Raw genomic sequence first — 25,948 nt, 5'->3', positions numbered from 1 at the left:
AGTATTATTTGTCGACGAGAAGTCAAAACATCCACAAAAACTAGAGGGGAAGAGAAAATAAATTTACCAAATTAAGCCCATGACACATGTTGAGACTTCACCTTCAACCCAAGCTTGAAAGAAAATTAGCCACTCATAATTGAACTAGGGGCAAAATGGAAATTTATTAAAATACGAAGAAAATACAAGATGGAGAAGGAATTACAGAAAATGGATCCCAAAAATGGATTCAGAGATATCAAATTAGGGGGGGGAGGCCCCCTTTTTATAGATACATGGAGTAAATCATGGCCATCGGATTAAAAACAGTTTGGACGCTCAGGATTGCGCCACGTCATCAGTCAACAGTCCACGGTTTGACCACGCGGATGAACAGTAACACGGTTTGACCCGACTTTGAACAGTAACGCGGTTTGACCCGGATGAACAGTAACGCGGTTTGGTTGAAAATAATCCTGTGTGATGCATGCACCGTACGCGGGATTTTTCGTCCACTGATATGCTGCCACGTCACCATCAACAGTACATAAGAATTTTAGTCCAACAGGATCGTGACACCTCATCAGTCAATGCCACATCATCGGTCAATGCCACGTCATCATTCGTTTATGTGAACAGTGTCGTGAACAGTAACGTATACAGTACCGTACACGTGAATAGTACCGTACATGTGAATAGTGCCATTTTTCCTTTTATGCTCCTCCTAAGGTTTTCGACCGTCCTGAGTTCAAAAGTGATGTCCGTTTTGCCGTCTGATCTCTCCTTTATTGTGAAATGACTATAATGCCCCTAAAATACATAAAATACTTAATTAAAATAAAACACATGTAATTAAATCACAAGAAGGTTAAATATATAAAAGTAAGGGTTGTTAGTAAGATTTAAAATGTAAAATGACGGTTTTCTCCTTTATAAATATGCATTTTCTAACACTCAACACCTGCCACATGACCTCTCGGAGAGAATGGTTCTACACATATAAACCTATCTCAGGAGGATCTGTATACATGGGTGATGATAATGCTTTGGAGATCGTTAGTGTTGGTACTATCAAAATAAAAATATTTGATGGTACAATTCACACAATTGAGGAGGTACGACATGTCAAAAGCTTGAAGATAAATCTATTGTCTCTAGGACAAATAGATAATCTTGGGTGTAAAACCCATGTTGAAAATGGGATTAGGAACATTGTTAAAGGTGTGCTTGTATTAATAAAGGCAGAAAAGATCAATACTAATTTATTCATGCTGAAAGGAGAAACACTATAGGAAGCTGATGCGTGTGTTGATCAACTAGAAAAGAGTCAACGATGAGTGACATCTCAAACTTGGCCATATGTTGGAACAAGGTTTGAAGATTACCACTAAGTGAAAATTGCTTCTAGTGCTCAAATCGGTAAACGTACTGTTTTGCAAGCAATATGTTATAAGCAAACAACATAGATTGAAGTTCCGCAAATCTATTGCATGGAGTAAATGCATTCTAGACTTGGTTTATTTTTTATGTTTGGGAATCACCAGACATATCTATAGGAGGTGCAAAGTATATGGTAACTTTCATTGATGATTATTTCAGGAGATGTTGGGTGTATCCAAATAAGAAAAAATCAAATGTATTTCCAGTGTTTAAAAAATATAAAGCGCTGGTAGAACTTGAATCCGGAAAAAGGATCAAGTGCTTGAGGACAGATAATGGTGGAGAGTATACAGACGGTGAGTTTCTTGCTTTTTATAAATAAGAAGGTATTCAGAGGCAGTTCACAGTGGCATACACTCCTCAACAAAATAAAGTGGTAGAGCGGATGAATAGGACTCTTATAGAAATTATAAGAGCCATGTTGAAGACTGTTGGTCTACCCAACTCATTTTGGGTAGAAGCAGTCAAAACTGTCTGTTATATAGTAAATCGGTCACCATCCACAACAATTGAGTTGAAGACACCGGCGAAGATATCGACTGGAAAGCCAGCTGATCACTCATATCTAAATGCATTTGGATGTTATATGTACGTGATGTACAATGCCCAAGAAAGAACAAAGTTGGATACAAAATCTAGAAGATGTATCTTCTTGGGATATACTAATGGAGTGAATGGGTATCGTTTGTGGAACCCCACTGCCCAGAAGATCTTCATCAGTAGAGGTGTTATCTTTGTAGAAGAGAAGATCAACTGCAAATGAGCGATGGAGATGATAGCACTATAAAAGGCATGTCAGAGACTGTGTAGGTATATGGGGAAAATAATCCAAAAGATTTAAATTCTTCTGAGGCAGCACCAGAGCACGAGGAATAAGAACTAGTCGAGTTTGAGGCTCCAAAAGTTCGTCGGTCAACTCGTAAGAGACGACCGCCAGCGTGGTACTCAGATTATGTCACAGAGATCAATGTTGCATACTGTCTTCTAACAGAGGATAGAGAACCATCAACTTTCCATAAAGTTTTAATCAGCTCAAATGTTATTTTGTGGATGACAACAATTTAGGAAGTAAAGCCATTACCACATGGAAGAAAGCCATTTGTAATAAATGGGTCTACAAGATCAAATATGATGGTAATGACCAAGTAGAACGGTATCGTGCAAGATTGGTGGTGAAAAGATATGCTCAAAAAGAAGGTATTGACTTCAACAAAATATTTTCTCCAGTAGTTCGACTCACGACAGTTAGAATAGTCTTGGCAATGTGTGCTATATTTGACCTACATTTAGAACAACTAGATGTGAAAACTGCATTTCTTCATGAAGAACTTGAAGAAGAAATTTATAAGCTCCGACTAAAAGGTTTTGCCAAAAAATGAAAGGAGAACTTAGTTTGCTTGTTGAACAAATCTCTATACAATCTCAAACAGGTGCAGAGGTGTTGGTATTTGATTCCTTCATCATGAGCCTTGGATACAACAGACTCATTTCAGACCTTTGTGCATATTACAAGAGGTTTGAAGATAACAATTTCATCATTTTGTTGTTGTACGTGGATGATATAGTGGTAGCAGGCCACCAAAAAGATCGAATCTAAGAATTGAAGGCATAATTGGCTAGGGAGTTTAAAATGAAGGACTTGGGACCAACAAACAAGATTCTAAGGATGTAAATTTACTGAGACAGAAATAACAGGAAGATTTGGCTTTCTCAGAAAAATTACTTGAAGAAAATCTTGCGACACTTCAACATGCACGATTGTAAGCCAATTTCTACCCCACTTCCTATTAATTTGAAATTATCCTCAAGTGTGTGTCCTAGCAACGAAGTAGAGAGGAAGGAAATGTCTCGAGTACCATATGCATCAGCAGTGGAAAGTTTAATATTCACTATGATTTGTACAGGACCAGACATTGCATAAGCAGTGGGAGTAGTCAGTTGATACATGGCGAATCCTAGTGGAGAGCATTGGAAAGTTGTGAAGAGAATTCTGAGATACATTAAAGGAACCTCAGGTATTGCATTATGCTATGGAGAATCAGAATTTATTGTCAGGGGTTATATGGATTTAGATTTTATAGGAGATCTTAATAAAAGAAAATCCACTATTGGATATGTGTTTACATTTGCAGGAGGAGTTGTAAGCTGGGTTTCGAAACTGCAAACCATTGTGGCTTTATCTACAACAGAAGCAGAATACATAGCAGCTACACAAGCTTGTAAGGAAGCTATTTGAATACAAAGGTTATTGGAGGAGCTCGGGCACAAACAAGAGAAAATTTCAGTATTTTGTGACAGTCAAAGTGCCTTGTACATTGCAAGGAATCTAACATTTCATTCCATGACAAAGGATATAGGGGCACAATATCACTTTATAGAAGTAGTGGAAGAAGGAAGTGTAGATTTGTAGAAAATCTATACCAAGGAGAACCTAGCAGATGTTATAACCAAGTCAATTAATACTGATAAGTTTATATGGAGTAGATCCTTTTGTGGCCTAGCAGAGACTTAAGCAACATGACAATGGTAAAACATAAATGATGATGTGTAGATTGATTGATTCTCAATTTAATCTCCAAGTGGGAGAAAGGTTAAAAAATGGGGCACCGCTCTTCTAGAGAGAGTGCACCCAAAGTCTCACACGGCCCGCCATTTTTGGTGGTGCCGTAATGCTTAAAAAAAAAGAATAAACAAGAAGCAGAAAGATTTGAAAGGAAAAAATAATAAAATATTAATAATATTATTTTAATTTGAAAAAGGAGAGGAAATGAAGCTTATAGAAGGTGTCATTTCCCCTCTCTGAATCCATTTTTCTTCAACTTATTTTTTCTCTTCAGAGTGAGGAGCAGAGAATTGAGAGTGTCAGAATTTTAAACTCTTGTCCAGTGATTTGAGAGATTAGGTGTATTGGAGTTCTGGGTAGTGCCAAAATATTACAATATACTAGTAAAATATTTTCATTTTGTCTTCGCCTGTGGACGTAGACTAAAAGCCAGACCACGTAATTTCTAGTGCCCTCTTTTGTGCTTATTTTTTTTTTCTTCCAATTTTATTTTAGCTGTGACCCTACCTCACCCATCAATTTCCTAATAGTTTCAACAGCTAGGAGGATGTTTTTCTGTTTCTATAATTAAACAATAATTTAAAGATTTTTTTAAATATTTAAATTATTTCATATTATAAAAAATGGAATATAGGAAAATTATCTCTATACCGCTTTCATTTTGTTATATGTACATCTAACTACTACAAAATTTTAACATGTTCTTTATATTACTTTTGTTTCTAAACTTGTATCAATAAACCACTTTGAAACTAAAAATAACTATTTTATCTTCAAATTAATTAAAAGAGTATTCTATTCTATAAAATTTTTAAAAATACAATAATATGATAATCTCTATTCCTATAAACTCTATTGTTATAAACTTTATTTAAGAAGCTGTACCAAACGGAGCCTAAATAGAAGACGGCGGCACACATATTTAAAAAAATGAAAGTTTCGAGAAATAATTTGATCCATTATATTTTACGAATGTAAAATTAATACAAAGAATTTTATACAAAATTCCAGTTGAGTTCTCAAGGCTAGCAAAGGAAATAAAAGCTCCAGAAGAGCAAAATTACAGCAAAAATAAGTGTACTTTATGATGTAGACATATACGAGGCTTATTTTGTGATAACCTACTAATATACATACATGCATTGTGAAGGTTAAGCTTCTTTTGTCACTGAATTTTTATGCCACAAATTGAAGAGTCACATTCTTCATGACGCTTTAGTCTTCACCCTTTAATTTAATCCACACTTGAAATAGGCCGGTTAAATGTCGATCGCCTAAATTTGAGATTTGGAAGCTGCATACAGGATTTAAGAAATAAAATTATTATTACCTGATCAAATTGATTACTCCTAATTGCGAAATAACATTTAGCAAATTGCATCAATTGATGAGATATTGGGGCAAACTAATCTAAAAATATTAAAGAGCACAATTCTACTTTCACTCTATTTTCTTTCTTGTAGTAACAGAATTTTATTTCAAATGGCTCCTATTCATTTATTTCACTGCTTATTATTTTTACAAATTGCATTCAAGTACGTCTGTGCTTTTTGAAAATCTGAACTAAGGCAAACTGCGTTTGTGTTTTTTGAAAATTTGAAATTTGAATTAAGGAACAAGCAATAGAATTTATTTTTGTGTCAAATGTCATCAACGATCTTTTTAATAAATATTACATTTTGATTTCTTATAAAACGGAATAAAAATTCAAGCGTGGACATATTTTTATTTTACAACAAAATACATCGAACTCTAATCATTAAGATTATCTACATCTGAAAATATTGGGAGTGAGAATTGCAACAAAATTATAATGTGTCAAAAGTTACTTTTTTCGCAACATTGTGCAATTTAATCCACTGTATAGTGTGGGAACTATCATTGAAACCTCTCCATATATATAACAATGTCGCATGAGACAAATTAGTTGATAATTTTCTGAGTTAGGTGTAAGTATGAAGGGAAATTGAGAGTTGAATATTGTCTTAAAGAAGAGTGTAGTCGTGGAAATTCCATGGAAGATTGAGAATTTACACTTGGATTGACAGTATTTTGGCAAGATAATATCATATTATTGCATAATTGATACACATGATATTAGGATTAACAGTGGAAAATATTTGAGCTTAGTGCTTAACTTCTCATCCTTCCAGCTGCAAATAACTATGCTAGAATTATAATTTAATATATATATATATATATGTATGTATGTATGTATGTATATATATATAAATAATATTATATCTGCATGTATTAAAAAAGTTTGCTGTAGTAAAAATAAATATATACTTGATTATTTCAAAAAAAAAATGGTATCCGTGTGACCTAAGAAAATTCATAAAATTTTGATGTCTTTTTTTCCTATTTATTACATAAATAAATCAACTTAATATTTATTTAGGTAATTCAGATTGTTAACTGTTCTCAAACTCTAGTTTGTATTATAATTTTATTATTTTTGGAGTTTTGTGGCGATGAATGGAGGCTGCTGAATTTTTAATAATCATAAAAATGAATTACAGTTTTGATATATATAATATGATTATATAATTTTTTTTAAATATGTTTAATATAGTTGTTATGTAATTCATTAAAAAAAAGACAGAGAGAAGAAAATTAAAGTCACAAATTAAAAAGATGAAGCAAAGACATACATCACTACTGTATAAATTGTTAATTAATGTCAAAAGTTAATTGTAAAATATAAATGCCAAATGGATATTACTTTGAAGTTTATGTTGGGTGCAAAATGAAATCATAAGGTGACGAGGATTATTCCTTCGAAGCTTCTTTAATGGCTATTGAAACCAGAGTCAAAGACCAAAATAAAAAAGGGTTTCAGACATTTAATTCGTGATTCTTCCCGAATAAAAACAGAATTATCTGATATATACTACGTCTTTTTGACTTTTGAGGTATTTCTCTTACATAATTTCCATGAGATTGAATTTAAATAATGATCGTAAAAGGCCAAGTGCCAAAGGCTTTTTTAATGATTAAGTTGACATTAAATGAGTTTCTAACAATATAAATATGCATGATACTAAAACAAATTCTTAGATGTTTTATTTTTTGTATATATGTTATAATTTGAGATCGGTTAAAAGTTTTGATACTAACGTTCGTAGAGACCCATTAAGAATAGTTCAAAAATTTATTTTCACTAATATTTTATAAAACAGAGAAAGAACTCCTTGAAACTGTTGCCTTGACCATTTGACTATAAGGCCAATTATTATTATTATTATTATTTTTTCATGGAAGCTACCAATGGTAATTCTTAGATATTTCCTTAAAGTAACTTAATGAGTCCTCAAAATATCCATAATGCGACAAAGAATAAAACATTAGAAGAAGTAAGTAATTAACAAGGGACCATCGATCATCACACAAAAATAAATGAATAAACAACTAAAACCAAAATCAGAAACAGATAATGAAACTAGCTTCACTCCCGAGGTGGATCATATTAATACCATTGATCATAAAGTTACAATAGCACTATATATATATATATATTGTCAGAACAGTTAAGTACCCTTTGTTGTGTAAGAAAAATGAGAGCTCTCCATTGTTTTATCGTGTAATAATTAAAATGGACATAAATTTAAATTATTTTTTATTTTTCTGTAGTCAAAACAATTAATTTCCTTGCACATTTTTTTATTAAGGAAAATTTACTTGAAGTGAAAAAAAAAATTAATTAATTTTTGTGAAATACAATTAAAATATAATTTACTTTATAATATGTTGTATAAAGGGAGTAAGTGGTTGGAATTGATTGTCAAAGCAAGTGTAATTCTTTATTTCATCAATTAACACCAGTTAACTATTAATGGAAAGCTACTTAACCCAGCACGCACGCCGGATTGATATCTATAGAGTATATCAAGCACCTGTTAAAATGCCATGGACTCCATGCGAATCTGAAAACAACTTGTTTTGACCCCACACTCTCAACTTTGAGCTCATGAACTGTCTTCCTCATCTGACTAATAGCCCTCTTTAGACGCCAAATGTTTGTGGACTTGGTTGATGAGTTATCCACAAACACAGAACTTAACAAACAGCAGCAATAACTCCAGATCTACTCTTCACACCAACCACCGATTGAGGATTAATTCCAGCCAACGGTTTGTATTTCATTTGTTAGTGGACTATGCACCATTTGATTTTTAAGTGAAACGTTTCACAAAACGGACTAAATAATTGAATTGATCGTCAAGGCACCAATTAACACCGGTCAACTCTCAGTGGCAAGCTAGACATAACCCAGCGTGCACAACTATTATTAACCGTGGCAGTTAATGAAAATTTTTCATTATCAGGAAAAGGTGTTGGGGTAGTTGAATAAAAATATGATACAATTAATAGATGAACATAACGCAGCGCGACTAATATGTAAGTTGAAACGACGCAATAATTATTAACTATGGCAATTTAGACCAACTTTTATAAAAAAGAAAAAAAATTCTATCTTCTCCATTTTGTGACTCCTATTACCATCTCTAAACATAAGTCATGGAGATAATTAAGATGCACAAACTTAGGTTCCAATGCTTTAATTAATTTCTCAAAAAAAAAAAAAGAGAAAAAAATCTATGCCCGTATGCATACCCATTTTTTGGCTATAAAAAGGCCTTCACATGAACTTGAAACGATCATCTACACATCGGATTACTCTAATCTTTTCCGGGCATCGAAACTCAGAACTTGCTAAATTCAATACAAACATTAAAAAGGGGGGAAAAAGAGAACAATAAAACTAAATGTAATAGAAATTCTTATTTTTTACTTCTCCATTACGTCTCAACTAATAGATAAAAAGAAAGAACTTACTTAATTCCACTTATATTTAAACTAAACCAACCAGAAATTAATTTATTTGATATCTTTTCAGCCTAAAGCTTCACTTCTCACCTCTCCAAAAGGAAATAGCGGCTAGAACTATAATTTATACATAGTACAATTTTTTAATTACTTTAGAAAGTGTTTATGTTATTAGAATACTTATATTATTATCTACGCAGAACTCAATTTCTGAATTGGAGTTTTCTTAGACTAGTGGATTCACTCTATTATAAATAGAGTGGTTATGTAATTTGTTTGAGACCTCTGATCAATAATAAAAACCCTCTTTCACAGTTCTTTTGAAATTAATTTCTCTATCGTATAGTCATTTGAATTAGATCGTTTCTTTTAATGTTGGATGAGATTGATAAATTCTTTTAAGTTGTAACTTGCAAGAGTGCCAAAAGAGGATTGAGTATCATTTGTGGTTAATTTCAAGTTGAAAAAGAGTATTTCAAATTAATGGGCTAGCATGCAAAAGTGTAGATGTCTCGAAGGAAGAGAAAAAATTCAATCATGGAGTTGTTTGAAGAGAATGTTGAGATCAAGATTCATTCCTCTTGATTATTGTTTAACTCATCGAGATATGAGATCTATTTATGATATGCTGATTAGTTTGAAAGACTTTACTTGCATGCATTTTTTGACGAGATTGAAGAGTTATTAGAGCATCACCAAAAGACTCTTCAAATAAGATTTTATTACTTTTTTGAAGAGCCACATCAACATTTAAGGTTCCAAGAAACACTTCAATTAAAATTTTTCAAATAAAAAATAATTCTCTCTCTTCAAATTTGGAGAGTTGTTTTCTCCCTCTTCAATTTATATTTTATTATTTTTTACTAGAGAAAGAGAGAGAAGTGCTTTAATTGCTATTGACTTTTCTTTTTAAAAAATAATTATTTGATTAAACTAATATTAACTTATTTATATTTGAAGAGTCTTTTGGAGAATAATATATTTTTTTACTCTTCTATTTGCCACATAGGTAAACAAATAGATATTTAAAGAGTAAAATTTATAAAGGCTTTTGGAGATACTCGAAGGAAGATACAAAATTCGATCATGGAGTTGTTTGAAGAGAATGTTGAGATCAAGATTCATTCCTCTTGATTATTGTTTGACTCATCGAGATATGAGATCTATTTATGATATGCTGATTAGTTTGAAAGACTTTACTGGCTTTCATATTTTGACGCGATTGAAGAGTTATTAGTTGTGAGATTTTAGAGGGTTTTTATGTTGACATAACAGAATGCCTTCGTACCCTACCTACACCTTAGATTGTGCTATCTCCTTAATTGGCTACACAAATTGAATGTCATCTTTGGAAGGAGTTCAAAGCAAACTTGGGTAAATTAGCTTGATAATAGCCTTAGAGATGTTTCTAACAAGGAGATTGAAGATGTGCATGAGATTTCAAATGCCCAAGAGGAAGTAATTGAAGACATGTTTGCAATTGTAAAAGAAAAGGTGACTTCTACTCTTAAATTGTGCATTGAGCCTAATAGTATAATTGAGTTTTTGCAGCCAATTCAAGTTGAAGACATGTCAAAACCAATAATTGATATTGGTTATGCCTATTTACATTAAAGCTAAGAAGGTTGTGCTTGAAGAAGTTCTAGTTGTAAAAATAAAGTTAATTGGCGAGCATATTGAGAGAGATTTGGTGAAATCTTGAGAGGCTTTGAGGCTCTTCATTTGTACAAATTTCATCTTCTAGAAAATGCGGAAAGAAGATGAAATATTAGTTGTTCAAAGTTTCAAGAAAGATCAACGATAGGGATACCAGTTCAATCATTGAGATAATTTTATGCTATGTGATTAGTGTCAAAAATTGTATGTTTATTAAGGGATAAAAATGTTATTTTGTGCTATTAATGTAATTTATATTTGTAATTGTGTAACTCATTATGAATTTCTAATTATTTTTCTAAATATTTAATTTTGTGTATTTTTGTGTGTTTATTAGGTAAAAATAATAATTTCATACAATTTGAGGCTCTGAACAAATGTATGGATGTTAAATTTGGATTCCGAAAGTCCGAGAAATTATGTCATTGTCGAGGAGAATACAAGACTTTTGTTGTAATTTTTACGTTTTTACCACGGTAAATGTAGTAATTGTAAAATTATAAGTTTTTACCATATTAGGTATGGTAATTGTTAGTGGAATGTGTTGGATATACTTGAGTGGATAAATTATGTTTATGTTTTATTAGTGGGACAAATGTAAGGTTAAGATGTAATTAGATTCTTTTATTTGTGTGGTGTGGATTTACCATGTATTAGTATAAATAGAGGGGGGTGGGGGGGGGGGGGGGGGACACACCCCTCCACACCTTTTCTTCTCTTCTTTCCCCCCAAATTCTTCTTCTCATCTCTCTTTGTAATTTGTTTTCAATCAATAAAATTAGTTTTATTTCAATTTTCAAATTCCATTTTTAATTATGTGTTTTTCAATTTTAGTAATTTCCTTTATTAAAAAAAATGCTTAGCTAAATATTAATAGTTAGGGGAATGTGAAACTCTTAGGAAATAAATATGATTTAATCAAATTCAATTTTTAATTTTATAAATTAAGTTATTTTCTATTTAATTTTATACATATTTTATATTATGAAATTTTGATTTATTGTAAACAAATAAGGGAGTTTGGCACAATAAATTCTTTTTATCTTAATATACGGTATGGTAAAATGGTATTTTGACTTATTGTAGAAAAATTAAATTTTGGCACAATGAATACTTAATCCATCATAAAATGAAAGGGAAAATAATAATAATTTATATAATTAATCTTTTGGGCAATAAATCTAAAAAAAGGCAAAAAGAATTTATTAAGTTTTATTTACAACTAAGAGTGAATCCACAATCCTAACTAATTCAATTTCATAGTTTTATTTAAATTAAGTTGTTTATATTTAAGTTTTATTTTCAAATTTTAGATAAAATAAAATAAACAAATTAAATCATTTCTCTGCGAATCGACCTCGGACTCACTAAGATATATTATAACTAGGCACTCTTATACTTGAGAGAAAATCAAATACATTTTAAGTCGTGTTAAGTTTTTGGCACCGTTGCCAGGGAGAGGTATTTATTTTGTTTTATTTTTCCTTTTATTTTAGTTACTTTTGTGTAAATTTTCGTTTGCCCCCTTTTCCTTTTCTTAAATTCTCTTCTACCCCCACATCTTTCATAATTCTAGTTTCACCCCAACAATTCTCGTTTCTTGCTCATTCTTCTCATAATTACGTTCTGACCCTAAAATCTTTCCAAATCTTCACTTTTATCCCACATGGTTCAGTTTTAAACTTCTAAAATTTCCGGTGTGGCTATAAAATTATCAATAATTTGCAATAAGATCCCTAGACGCAATTTCTCACAATAATTAGACTTGGACTTAATTTGGACCAAGCAAACTAACTACTAATTTTTTTAACTAACTACTAATTTTTTAACAAACTAACTACTAATTTTTTTATTTAAGTTATTTAATTTTTAGTTTTTTTATTTCTTTTTATTGGTGGGTTCAACCACCAAAGTTGTTATTTAATTTTAAGTTATTTTATTATTTTGCTTTTTTTTTGTTAATTTAATTGGTGGGTTCAACCACCAAAATTGTTATTTAATTTTAAGTTATTAATTTTCTTTTGCACACTTATATTATTAGCATATTTAATTTTCATTTTTTTCTTTTTACAATTTTCATTTAGTTTTTGTGTTACTAATTTGTTTGTTATCTTTGTGATATAATTATTGTATGAGACGTTGATCTCGCACTTCAAGTGGCAGGTTAATTCATAGATCTCAATCACCACCACCAATCATGGACGAGATCCAAGACGAAAACAATTTAGGCCAACTTAATCCTCCAATTGATCAAGGAGACAACCAATCTTAACATGATCACAATCAACCGAGAACTTTGAGAGACTACATGAATCCAACAAGAACCGGAGCACCGTCGTGTATAGCATTTCCTCCAGAAGCATCTCGATTTAACTTCAAACAAGGTATTATCTAACTTTTACCAACATTTCATGGTTTAGAATCTAAAAATCTATATTTGCATCTAAGAGATTTCGAGGAAGTTTGTAATACATACACAGACCAAAATTGTAACATGAACATAATTAGATTAAAACTTTTTACTTTTGCATTAAAAGATAAAGTTAAAACTTGGCTACAAAACCTTAGATCTGGATCAATAAGAACTTGGAATAACATGCAAGAACAGTTTTTGAAAAAATTCTTTCCACTTCATAGAACAAATTCTTTTAAAAGGCAAATCACTTCTTTTACTTAAAAAAATGGAGAAACATTATACCAATGTTGGGATAGGTTTAAAGAATTGTTTAACATATGTCCACACCATGGTTTTAAAACTTGGCGATTGGTCACTTATTTCTACGAGGACTTAATACCACAAACTAGACAAGTTGTAGAAATGATGTGTAATGGTGAATTTAAAGATAAAAATCCTGAAGATGCACTAGATTATCTCGACCAATTAGCTAAAAATGCACAACATTGGGATACTGTTGGAACTTTTGAATTGACTAATAAACCACAACCATCTCCATCTAGTAGAGGAATCTACAACCTTAGGGAAGATCATGATTTACAAGCAAAATTTGCATCCCTAGTTAGGAAGGTTGAAGCTTTGGAAAATAAAAAAAGTGATCAAGTAAAATATGTTCAAGAAATTGCATGTGATGTTTGTAGTTCTAACGATCATTTTACTCAAGATTGTCACACTCTGCCTGCACTAAAAGAATGTTTGCATGATCAAGCTAATGCCATCAACACTTTTAACAAGCCAAACCCATATTCACAAACTTATAATCCTGGTTGGAGAAATCATCGAAATTTTAGTTAGAGGAATAATAATAATGCACAATCTTCACAAGCACCACCTCCACAAAATTTTCAAAATACTCAGCCTTTTGTACCATATGTTCCACAACTATGGAAAAAATTGGAAGATACAATGCATTCATTCATTAGGAAGCAAGATATTATTAACAATCAAAATGGACAAACCTTTTTTGATTTGAAAGATGCTCTTGCTAAAATTGCTTCTGCACTCACAATTCAAGAAAAAGAAAAATTTCCAGCTCAACTACAACCAAATCCTAAAATTCAAAATGCACTCATGGACCAAGTTAAGTCAGTTATAACTCTTTGTAGTGGTAAGGTTATTGATCGGCCTATTCCTGAACCTTGTGAAAATGAAAATTCAAAGGGTAAGGAAGAACTAGATAAACTTACACCTAGTGAAGAAATAACTAATGTTCCATCTGAACCACCATTTCTACATGCATTGAATAAACCAAGGAAATCAAACCACTCTTCTTAAATTTATGAAATCTTTAAGCAAGTGAAAGTTAACATTCCTCTATTTGATACAATCAAGCAGGTACCTTCATATGCTAAATTTTTAAAGGACTTATGCATTGTTAAGAGGAAATTGAAGGTTAAAAAGAGTGCTTTCATGGTTGAACAGGTAAGTACCATTCTGTCTACTAATAATAAATTGAAATATAAAGATCTTGGTTGTCCTACTATTTCTTGTATTATTGGAGATCACAAAATTGAGCATGCTTTGTTAGACTTTGGTACTAGTGTTAATTTGCTTCCACATTTAGTTTATCTTCAACTTAGTCTTGGTGAGTTAAAATCAACTTCAACTACACTTTTGCTTGCCGATAGATCAGTTAAAATACCAAAAGGAATAGTAGAAGATGTTTTAGTACAAGTTGATAAATTCATATACACTGTGGATTTTATTGTTTTAGAAACTGAACCTGTTGTAAATAATTATAAACCAATTCCTGTAATTTTGGGTCGACCATTTTTAGCAACTGTTAATGCTTTGATTAATTATAGAAATGGTTTAATGAATTTTTCATTTGGAAATATGACTCTGGAATTGAATGTTTTTAATATGTGTAGGCAACCTAATGAGGAAAATGAGAATGAAGATGAAATTGATGAACAAAAGGAATTGCTTGAATCTTGTATAGAGGAGAATATTGAAAAATGGAGTTTTTCTGAACTTAGTGATATTTGTTTGGTTAATTCGATTGAATCAAATAAACAACTTGAACATGATACTTCTAATATAAATTTGTTGTTTGATTCTTGTCAGACTTTACAAAGTGATGATGGGAAACCAAAATTTGAGGAGCTTGGAATCATTGAAAAGACTGAACAACAAGAAGCACCTAAATTGGAATTGAAACCTTTGCCAGAGGGATTGAAGTATGCTTATCTTGGAGAAGAGCAAACTTATCCTGTTGTGATTTCTTCAACCTTATCAAGCGACTAAGAAGGTAAGTTACTATCTATTCTTAAAAAGAATAAAAACATAATTGGATGGACTTTAAATGACATTAAAGGTATTAATCCTTTAATTTGCACACATAGAATCAATTTGGAAGAAAATGCTAAAACATGTCAACAACCTTAAAGAAGATTAAACCCACACATGAAAGAAGCAGTAAAAACAGAAGTTCTTAAGTTATTTGATGCAAGAATTATCTACCCTATCTCTGATAGTAAGTGGGTAAGTCCTACACAAGTAGTGCCTAAAAAATCTGGAATCACTGTAGTTAAAAATGAAAAAGATGAATTAATTCCAACACGAATTACGTTTAGTTGGCGCATGTGCATTGATTATAGGAAATTAAATGAAGCCACTAGAAAAGATCATTTTCCATTACCATTTCTTGACCAAATCTTAGAAAGAGTAGTTGAACATTCATACTACTGCTTTTTAGATGGATATTCAGGTTATTATCAAATTCCTATAGCACTTGAAGACAAAAAAAAAAAAAAAACCACATTTACATGTCCTTTTGGAACATTTGCATTTAAAAGAATGTTGTTTGAACTTTGTAATGCTCCTGCAATATTTCAAAGATGCATGCTAAGTATTTTCACTGATATGATTGAACATTGTTTAAAGGTCTTTATGGATGATTTGACTATGTTTAAGAATTCTTTTGATGATTGCCTTGATAATTTGGAAAACATTTTAAAAAGATGTGTTGAAAAAGAACTCGTTTCAAATTGGGAAAAATGCCATTACATGGTTACTTCTGGAATTGTTTTGGGTCATGTTATATCTATTAATGGAATTGACGTTGACAAAGCAAAAATTGAAGTCATATCTAAATTGCCACAACCAAAAACAATTAGAGATGTGCGATCTTTTTTAGGACATGCAGAATTTTATAGGAGGTTTATAAAAAACTTTTGTGTCATATCTAAACCACTTCGTAACCACTTATTAAAAGATGCACCATTTGAATGGACTGATGATTGCCAAAAATCTTTTGAGAAAATAATTTGCCTTTTGACATTTGCACCTATTATGTAATCTCTTGATTGGTCTTTGCCTTTTGAATTAATGTGTGATGCAAGTGACTTTTTTGTTGGTGCTGTTTTAGGACAAAAAAAAGATCGTAAGTCGTTTGTGATTCATTATGCGAGTAAGACTTTGGATAGTACTCAAATGAATTATTCTACAACTGAAAAAGAATTACTTGTTGTGGTGTATGCATTAAACAATTTCGCTCATATTTGCTTAGTTCTAAAACCGTTGTTTTAACTGATCACTCTGCTGTGAGATATTTGATGACTAAACAGGATGCCAAACCAAGACTAATTCGTTAGATTTTGTTACTTCAAGAATTTGACCTCACCATCAAAGATAAAAAGGGTGCCAAAAATGTCGTTGTTGATCATTTATCAAGACTCACATATGAAATCTGCACTGATATAACACCCATCAATGATTCATTTCCTGATGAATTTTTATTATCTGTTACTTCAATACCATGGTATGTTAACATTGTTAATTTCCTTATTACAGGTAAAATTCCTTTGCAATGGAATACTCAAGAGAAGAAAAAAAATTTGGTTGAAGTAAAGAAATTTTATTGAGATGATCCTTACTTGTTCAAATATTGCCCTGATCAGATTTTTCAACTATGCATTCCTGATAATGAGGTAAGTAGTGTCAATAATTTTTGTCATTCTGACGCATGCGGTGGACACTTTTCTTCAAGAAAAACTACAGCTAAAATTTTGCAATGTGGATTTTATTGGCCTACCATATTCAAAGACACATATGAATTTTGCAAAACTTGTGAAAACTGTCAAAAATTAGGATCAATTAGTAAAAGAAACATGATGCCTGTTGAGTGTTAGAAAATGCATATTTATAAAGGAGAAAACCGTCATTTTACATTTTAAGTCTTACTAACAACCCTTACTTTTATATATTTAACCTTCTTGTGATTTAATTACATGTGTTTTATTTTAATTAAGTATTTTATGTATTTTAGGGGCATTATAGTCATTTCACAATAAAGGAGAGATCAGACGGCAAAACGGACATCACTTTTGAACTCAGGACGGTCGAAAACCTTAGGAGGAGCATAAAAGGAAAAATGGCACTATTCACATGTACGGTACTATTCACGTGTACGGTACTGTATACGTTACTGTTCACGACACTGTTCACATAGACGGATGATGACGTGGCATTGACCGATGATGTGGCATTGACTGATGAGGTGTCACGATCCTGTTGGACTAAAATTCTTATGTACTGTTGATGGTGACGTGGCAGCATATCAGTGGACGAAAAATCTCGCGTACGGTGCATGCATCACACAGGATTATTTTCAACCAAACCGCGTTACTGTTCATCCGGGTCAAACCGCGTTACTGTTCAAAGTCGGGTCAAACCGTGTTACTGTTCATCCGCGTGGTCAAACCGTGGACTGTTGACTGATGACGTGGCGCAATCCTGAGCGTCCAAACTGTTTTTAATCCGATGGCCATGATTTACTCCATGTATCTATAAAAAGGGGGCCTCCCCCCCCCTAATCTGATATCTCTGAATCCATTTTTGGGATCCATTTTCTATAATTCCTTCTCCATCTTGTATTTTCTTCGTATTTTAATAAATTCCCATTTTGCCCCTAGTTCAATTATGAGTGGCTAATTTTCTTTCAAGCTTGGGTTGAAGGTGAAGTCTCAACATGTGTCATGGGCTTTATTTGGTAAATTTATTTTCTCTTCCCCTCTAGTTTTTGTGGATGTTTTGACTTCTCGTCGACAAATAATACTAATCTTGTCTAGTACCGCCTTGGTTTCACCGGCCCTCTGGTACAAGGTTATTATTATTTGGCACGATAAGCCCTTAGCACCATATTGATTAGAGCGTGGTTCATGAGGTGTGGATTCCCCCCTCATGATTTAATTGGCATTAATACGAATTATTTAGCCCATGATGCATGTTGATACGGATCCAGATACCCAAGTACGTCAATTTAATAGATTTTCTCTTCAATTTATTCTCTCAATTGCAATTCCAATTTTAGAATTTATTCTCGCCATTTTAATTTAAGTCTTAGCATATTCCAAATCATTTCCACCATAAATCCAACAACCCATTTACAAAATTAATTCTATACACAATTAAAATCCACCTCCTCGTGGGATCGACACTCGTCACCATAGATCTATACTACAATAGATTCGTGCGCTTGCGAGTACATTAAAATTTGCACAACAAGTTTTTGGCGCCGTTGCCGGGGAGGTAAGTAATTTTAATTCATAGAATTAATTTTTGTGAATAATTTCTTTTATTTGTTTTCTTGTATTTTTTTTTTATTATTAAAAAAAAAAGAAAAAAAAAGTGAATCTACATTTAAAGGTTAGTATTTCTTTTCTTTTTCTCTTCTTTAAAATTTTGTAATTTAATTTTCCATTTATTTTTCTTTGTAATTTTTTTTGTTTATCTTATTAATTTAATTTTTAGTTAATTTCTTTCACGTATTTATTTTTGTGTATTTTTATAGAAAGGTTGTAATAGCGCAATAAGGTTAGTATCGTAATTTCTCCCTCTTCTTTATTTTTATTTGTTTTGTTCCCATCTTTATTTTTTGTTTTGTTTGCATCTTTATTTTTATTTTATTTATTTTGCATGCATGGTCGTAGGTCATTATTACCTAATCTTGAACCTATAGACCTTGAATTAGAAAAAACACTTCGCACACACAAATACGTTAAAAATAAAATGGATTTACAAGCACCACAGGAGAGGCCATTTAAGGACTATTTTAGTCCCTTAGCTAATTTGAGCACGTCATGCATAAGATACCCAAATGTAGCTGCTAGGAGTTTTGAATTAAAACCTAGTGTGTTAAATTGTCTCCCTACATTTTATGGCCTAGAAAATGAGGATCCATATAATCATTTGAATGATTTTCATGCCATTTGTCAAACATTCAAATATGAGAATTTTTCAGATGATGATGTTAAACTTAGACTATTCCCATTTTCTTTAAAAGATAGAGCTCGTTCATGGCTTAATACATTGCCTGCTAATAGCATTGCATCATGGGAACAAATGGTTACAAAATTTTTAAATAAATATTTCCCAGTACATAAAACCAATGCTATTCGCAGGGAAATCTCGGAGTTTACCCAGAGAGAGGACGAGCAATTTTTCGAAACATGGGAGCGATTCAATGGGCTACTCTTGAAGTGTCCACATCATGGGTACGAGAAATGGCACCAATGCCAATACTTTTTGGAAGGATTATTGCCGAATGTGCAAGAATGGCTAATGGCAACGAGTGGAGGAGAGCTAATGTCAAAAAGTGCATCAGAGATTTGGGAATTCTTCCAGCGACAAGCAGATAATTCCCAACAACGGAGTCGATCACTCAGGACTACTAGAAGAATTAAAGGAGTGAATGAGGTTCAAATTGGCGAATCAAGTTCAGAAATTAAAGAAGTCAAAGCGATAATTGAAGGTCTCTCTCGACAAATAGCATCATTATCGACTGCTAAATCAACAGAGCCACATGACCATGACTCATACTCAGATCAAGCCAATGCCATAGGTGTAATGAGAAAGCCATCAAATTACAACCCATACTCCAACACATATAACCCTGGATGGAGAGACCATCCCAATTTTTCATGGTCTCAAGGATTCCAACAGAATGGACCAGCAGCTCCAGCTCCACCAATGCAACAAATTCCTCAAGTTCCTCAAGCCTCTCAGCCACCATTTAGACCATACAATCAGAACCAGAACCACTCTCAACCTAGACCATGGGAGGATGCATTCCAGAATTTCAGGAATGTTACTCACTCCACGATTGAGCAACAGAACCGCACCATTGATGGACTACGAAATGAGTTGAGAGCAGGCTTCAACTCACAAGCTCAATCAGTTTCAAGCCTGGAGAAGATGGTGGGACAACTCGCTTCTTCAGTTCAGACCTTGGCAATGACTGTTGAGAAAGGAAAATTTCCAAGTCAACCAGTGCCTAATCCTAAAGGAGTGCATGAAGCGAGTACCAGTTCACCACAGCAGCATGGAGAGGTCAAAGCAATAATGACCTTGCGAAAAGGAAAAGAAATCGACAACAAAGTGGAGATGCCGGTGACAAAGGAAACTCAAATTGTACCTGTGAACGTTGAGGACTCACCACCGGAGGAGAGAGAAGAAGCCAACCCACGAGAATACATTCCCAAAGCTCCATTTCCTCAGAGGTTAGCGAAAGGAAAAAAGGGAAAATCTACAGGTGAGATTCTCGAAATCTTCAAACAGGTAAGTGTTAACATCCCTTTACTTGATGCTATAAAACAAGTTCCATCTTATGCCAAGTTTCTTAAAGACCTTTGTACTAAAAAGAGAAACATGCATGTTCAAAAGAAGGCATTTTTAACAGAAAACGTTAGTTCTATACTCCAACATAAAATTCCTTTAAAATGCAAAGACCCAGGCTCCCCCACTATCTCATGTAGTATAGGGAACCACACAATTGAGAATGCTTTGTTGGATTTAGGAGCTAGTGTAAATTTATTGCCTTACTCTGTGTTTGTGAAACTTGGACTGGGAGAATTACACCCAACTCCAGTGGTGTTACAACTTGCAGATCGGTCCACAAAAATACCTCGTGGTATTGTGGAGGACGTGCTTATCCAGGTAGACAAGTTTTATTTTCCTGTTGATTTCATTGTAATTGACACTCAACCAATACAGGATTCAAGGAAGCACATCCCCATTATTCTAGGCCGACCTTTCTTGGCAACTGCGGATGCTCACATTCAATGTAGAACTGGAAATATGCAGTTGTCCTTCGGCAACATGACTATGGAGCTGAACATCTTCAACATTGCCAAACAACCTCACAGTGCAGATGATGGAATTGTTGATGTGGATTTAATTGAAACATTAGTTGATGACACTTTTCTTTCAAACCTTAGTGGTGATCCTTTACAAACATGTTTAACTCACTTTGGTTTTGATTTTGATATTGACAGATCGGTTGATGAGGTCAACGCCCTGCTTGACTCAGCACCATCTATGGACACTAATAAATGGAAGTCAAGAGTTGAGCAACTAGCACCATCAGAGAAGCAACTCATTCCATCATCAGAATCACCACCGAAACTCGAGCTCAAACCATTGCCCAACACTATGGAATATGCGTTTTTGGGAGAAGAAAGTACTCTGCCGGTAATCATCTCATCATCCCTAAATGATGAACAAAAAGGTAAGTTGTTGGATGTTTTAAAAGAGCACAAAGGAGCATTAAGATGGACCATAGCAGACATCAAAGGTATAAATCCAGTAGACTGCATGCATTACATTCACCTTGATGAAAATGCTAAATCTACTAGGGAAATGCAACGTCGGTTAAATCCTAATATGAAAGAAGTGGTTAGAACTGAAGTCCTTAAGCTATTAGATGCAGGTATCATTTACCCCATTTCTGATAGTTCATGGGTCAGTCCTGTACAAGTTGTCCCCAAAAAGTCAGGAGTCACAGTAGTTACGAATGCCGATAATGAATTGATACCAACTAGAGTAACTACAGGATGGCGTGTATGCATTGATTATAGAAAATTGAATTCTGTCACACGTAAAGATCATTTTCCTTTACCATTTATCGATCAAATGCTTGATAGATTAGCAGGCCACGAATTTTATTGCTTTCTAGATGGTTACTCAGGATATAATCAGATTCCCATAGCACCAAAAGATCAAGAGAAAACTACTTTCACTTGCCCTTTTGGCACATTTGCATATAGGAGAATGCCATTTGGATTATGTAATGCACCTGCTACATTTCAACGATGCATGTTGAGCATTTTTTCTGATATGGTGGAACGATTCCTTGAAGTCTTTATGGATGATTTTTCTGTCTTTGGTGACTCGTTTGATCAATGTTTACATCATCTAACACTAGTTCTGCAGAGATGTATCGAGAAGAACTTGGTCTTAAATTGGGAGAAATGCCATTTTATGGTAAAACAAGGTATTGTTCTCGGTCACATCATTTCGAGCAAAGGTATTGAGGTTGACAAAGCCAAGGTGGATCTCATTTCTAATCTTCCTCCACCCAAAACAGTCAGAGAAGTAAGATCTTTCCTTGGGCATGCTGGTTTCTATAGACGTTTCATTAAAGATTTTAGCAAAGTTTCTAGACCCTTATGCAATTTACTTGCTAAGGATGTACCTTTTATCTTTAATGATTCATGTCTTATGGCGTTTGAAAAATTAAAACAGTTGTTGACATCATCACCCATCATTCAGGCCCCAAACTGGAACTTACCATTTGAGCTAATGTGTGATGCATCTGATTATGCAGTAGGAGCAGTATTAGGACAAAGAGTTGATCGAATTCCCCATGTTATTTACTATGCTAGTATGACATTGAATGATGCACAGTTGAACTATTCAACTACTGAAAAAGAAATGCTAGCAGTAGTGTTTGCATTGGAAAAATTTCGATCATATCTCATTGGTTGTAAAATAATTATATTCACAGATCATGCTGCTCTTAAATATCTTCTCACAAAGAAAGATGCAAAAGCCAGACTAATTCGTTGGGTGTTACTTTTGCAGGAATTTGACTTGGAATTCAAAGATAAGAAAGGGACAGAAAATGTTGTGGCGGACCATCTCTCTCGTCTCCATTTTGACACAATTATAGAACAATTACCATTAAATGAGTCATTTCCAGATGAACAATTAATGAGTGTGGAAGTATTACCTTGGTATGCTGATATAGTTAATTATCTTGTTACAGGTAAACTTCCAGAGCATTGGACCAAGCAAGACAAGGCTAAATTCTTTGCAGAGATAAAGAATTTCTTTTGGGATGACCCGTATTTGTTCAAGTATTGTGCGGATCAAATTGTTAGACGATGTGTCCCAGAAAGTGAAATTCAGAATATCCTTTCATTCTGCCATGAACAAGCTTGTGGAGGCCATTTCAGTGCTAAGAAGACAGCGACTAAAGTTTTACAATGTGGTTTCTATTGGCCATCTATATTTCGAGACGCTTACACTTTCTGTTCTTCATGTGATAGGTGTCAACGAATGGGAAGCATTACACGAAGGAACATGATGCCACTAAATCCAATTTTAGTGGTTGAGATTTTTGACGTATGGGGTATCGACTTCATGGGACCCTTTCCCCCTTCTTTTGGCCATCAATACATATTGGTTGCTGTTGACTACGTATCAAAATGGGTAGAAGCAATTCCATGTAGGACCAATGATCACAAGGTGGTGATAGCATTTTTGAAAAGCAACATTGTTTCACGCTTTGGATTCCCTCGAGCAATAATCAGTGATGGTGGTGCCCACTTTTGTAACAAAGCATTCAAAGCACTTTTGACAAAGTATTCAATCACACACAAAGTGGCGACCCCGTATCATCCGCAAACCAGTGGCCAAGTTGAGATCTCCAATCGAGAAATAAAGCACATATTAGAAAAGACGGTGAGGCCAGACAGGAAAGATTGGTCATTAAGACTTGATGATGCATTATGGGCATATAGAACGGCTTTCAAGACCCCGATTGGGATGTCACCCTACAGGCTAGTGTATGGAAAAGCTTGCCACCTACCTGTGGAACTCGAGCATCGTGCGTATTGGGCCATCAAGAAATTCAATTTTGACATGCAGCAAGCCAACTCAGAAAGAAGATTACAGCTGGCAGAACTTGAAGAAATTCGCAATGACGCGTACGAAAATGCCAAGATTTACAAGCAACGAATGAAAGTCTTCCATGATAAGCAAATTATGAGAAAATCGTTCACTCCAGGTCAGAAAGTGCTTTTATTCAATTCTCGCTTGCACCTATTCCCAGGTAAGTTACGCTCTCGTTGGTCTGGCCCATTTATTGTTCATACTGTTTTTCCACATGGGGCAATTGAAATTAAAGACCCAAAGAATGGTGTCACGTTTAAAGTTAATGGTCAAAGATTAAAGCCATATCTAGAGTACCAACCACATGAAGAAGACATCGAAATAAATTTGAGTGACCCACCAAATTTGAATTGATTTTTTTTTTCTTTTCGTTGATTTGATTTTTCTTTCTTTCTTTTTATTATTATTCTTTTGCTAATTGAAATTGTTTTTGCATAAGTGTGTTTATTTTACCATTAAGTTTTCTCTTATCATTTTTAATCATGAGTCTCATACTTAGACCGTTCCTCCTGAACATTCTTAAACCACTTCAACGTGTCAAAACTCATCTCAAAAGGTAGATTCAATTTTGTAAAACACAACGCATTTGGGCTCTACAACCACCAGAGTTAGTAGCCTATGTTGAGGGTTTAGAAAGCCAACTCAGAGACATTGAGAGAAGTGTTTACGACATCCAGTTGGAGCTTGAGGTAAATTCAATAAGAGGACGATTTTAATTTTCTTTGTGTGTTTTAATTTGTTTTTCTGTTTGTGTGCTTTAGTTTGTTACCCCGGTGAAGTGGCGGATAACGGTACTCCGTGACAATCAAGTCGGTTACTTCAGTTTCCCATAATAACTGATATTCTGAGGCGAAGGTATGGACAGAAACGAGATTCTAACGAAGCTTCACAAGCGATTCCCTTCACTTCCTCAAAATGCCCTCCTTACGATCTATAAAGCTCGGTCCGAACGCATGCGATTACTCATGAGAAATAACATACCTGCTGACATCCGTTGGTTAATCGAGGCTAAAGTACGATCGGCAGGTGAGTTACCTCCAAAATTTATTGCATACATGCCTGGTTGTGGTAAAGGAAATTATGCAAGAAAACGACGAGCTCGAAGAATTTCTGTTGCTTGTCATAAGTGTGCCAGAATGAGTTGCAATAAAAACCCATGTTCTTTAGGAATGGTGTCTGATAACAGGGAAGATAAGATTCAATTCATTAGGGATGGCTTGAATAAGGAGTCATTGGATGATATCCTTTTGTCTCTTGAAACGCATCCCAGTGGATATGTGCAAGGAGCGATTCTCCAGTTATGGCCATTATTCCAGAAAGAGCATGCACGATATAGTCTCGGGAATCTGACTATAAACGACCCTGTTTGCCAGTTTATAAGAAAACTGGATAGGAAGCCTATCCTCGACCCATAGAGGGCGTTCAAGCCGTTTCTGGACGTAAAACCAGAGGAAGATGTGAGCCACAGTCGCAACTACGTGTAAATATCCTTTTACTTTACTGTTATTTTATTTCATTTCACTGTTGTTTTATTGTTTGCATTATTGTCTTTAATAATTTTATTACTGTTTGCTTTTTCCTTTTTACTGTTTTCTTTTTGACTCGCGAGCCATGTGCTTCATGCGTTATTTGACACTAACATGTTACCTCATTCACAGCTGTGACCCACTATCACCAAGACTCTTAAATGTGATTTCTTTTGTCAAACACTCACAAATTGTTTTTGAGAAATATTCCAATGGCAGCTACTCCCAATAGACAATTCAAGAACATTTGTGTGCTTTCTGGATTTACCTATGGCAAACATAAAGAGTTCGTTGAGGCAGCCATAGATCTTGGTCGAAGCATAGCAGCGAGAAATTTACATTTGGTGTATGGAGGAGGTAACCGAGGGTTATCAAAAATGGTCTCCGAAGCAGCTTTTATCAGAGGAAGTCAAGTGTTAGGCATCATCCCAAGAGTCCTAAAACCATTGGGCAGTTCGTCTGACTCATCAACTGGAGAAGAGTTAGTCGTCTCAGGTATGCAAGAAAGAATAACTGAAATGCTTAATTATGCTGATGCTTTTA

At 33.8% G+C, this 25,948-nt stretch overlaps 2 non-coding genes and 1 pseudogene across 2 annotated transcripts; 1 reads left to right on the top strand and 2 right to left on the bottom strand.

Moving 5' to 3' along the window:
- Positions 1–13,110: 13,110 nt before the first annotated feature.
- Positions 13,111–13,219, bottom strand: LOC112496401 (small nucleolar RNA R71). The gene has a single exon (XR_003062952.1). It is a non-coding gene; the product is annotated as a small nucleolar RNA R71 (small nucleolar RNA).
- A 610-nt stretch (positions 13,220–13,829) lies between these two features.
- Positions 13,830–25,948, top strand: part of LOC127898877 (uncharacterized) — a 147,233-nt pseudogene continuing 135,114 nt past the window's right edge.
- Positions 19,320–19,423, bottom strand: LOC127899004 (small nucleolar RNA R71). The gene has a single exon (XR_008050772.1). It is a non-coding gene; the product is annotated as a small nucleolar RNA R71 (small nucleolar RNA).

Source organism: Citrus sinensis, chromosome 7 (assembly GCF_022201045.2).
Source record: "Citrus sinensis cultivar Valencia sweet orange chromosome 7, DVS_A1.0, whole genome shotgun sequence".
NCBI classification, from domain to species: domain Eukaryota; kingdom Viridiplantae; phylum Streptophyta; class Magnoliopsida; order Sapindales; family Rutaceae; genus Citrus; species Citrus sinensis.
The sequence above is the reverse complement of the archived record's forward strand: the minus strand, read 5'-3'. Positions and strand labels throughout refer to the sequence as shown.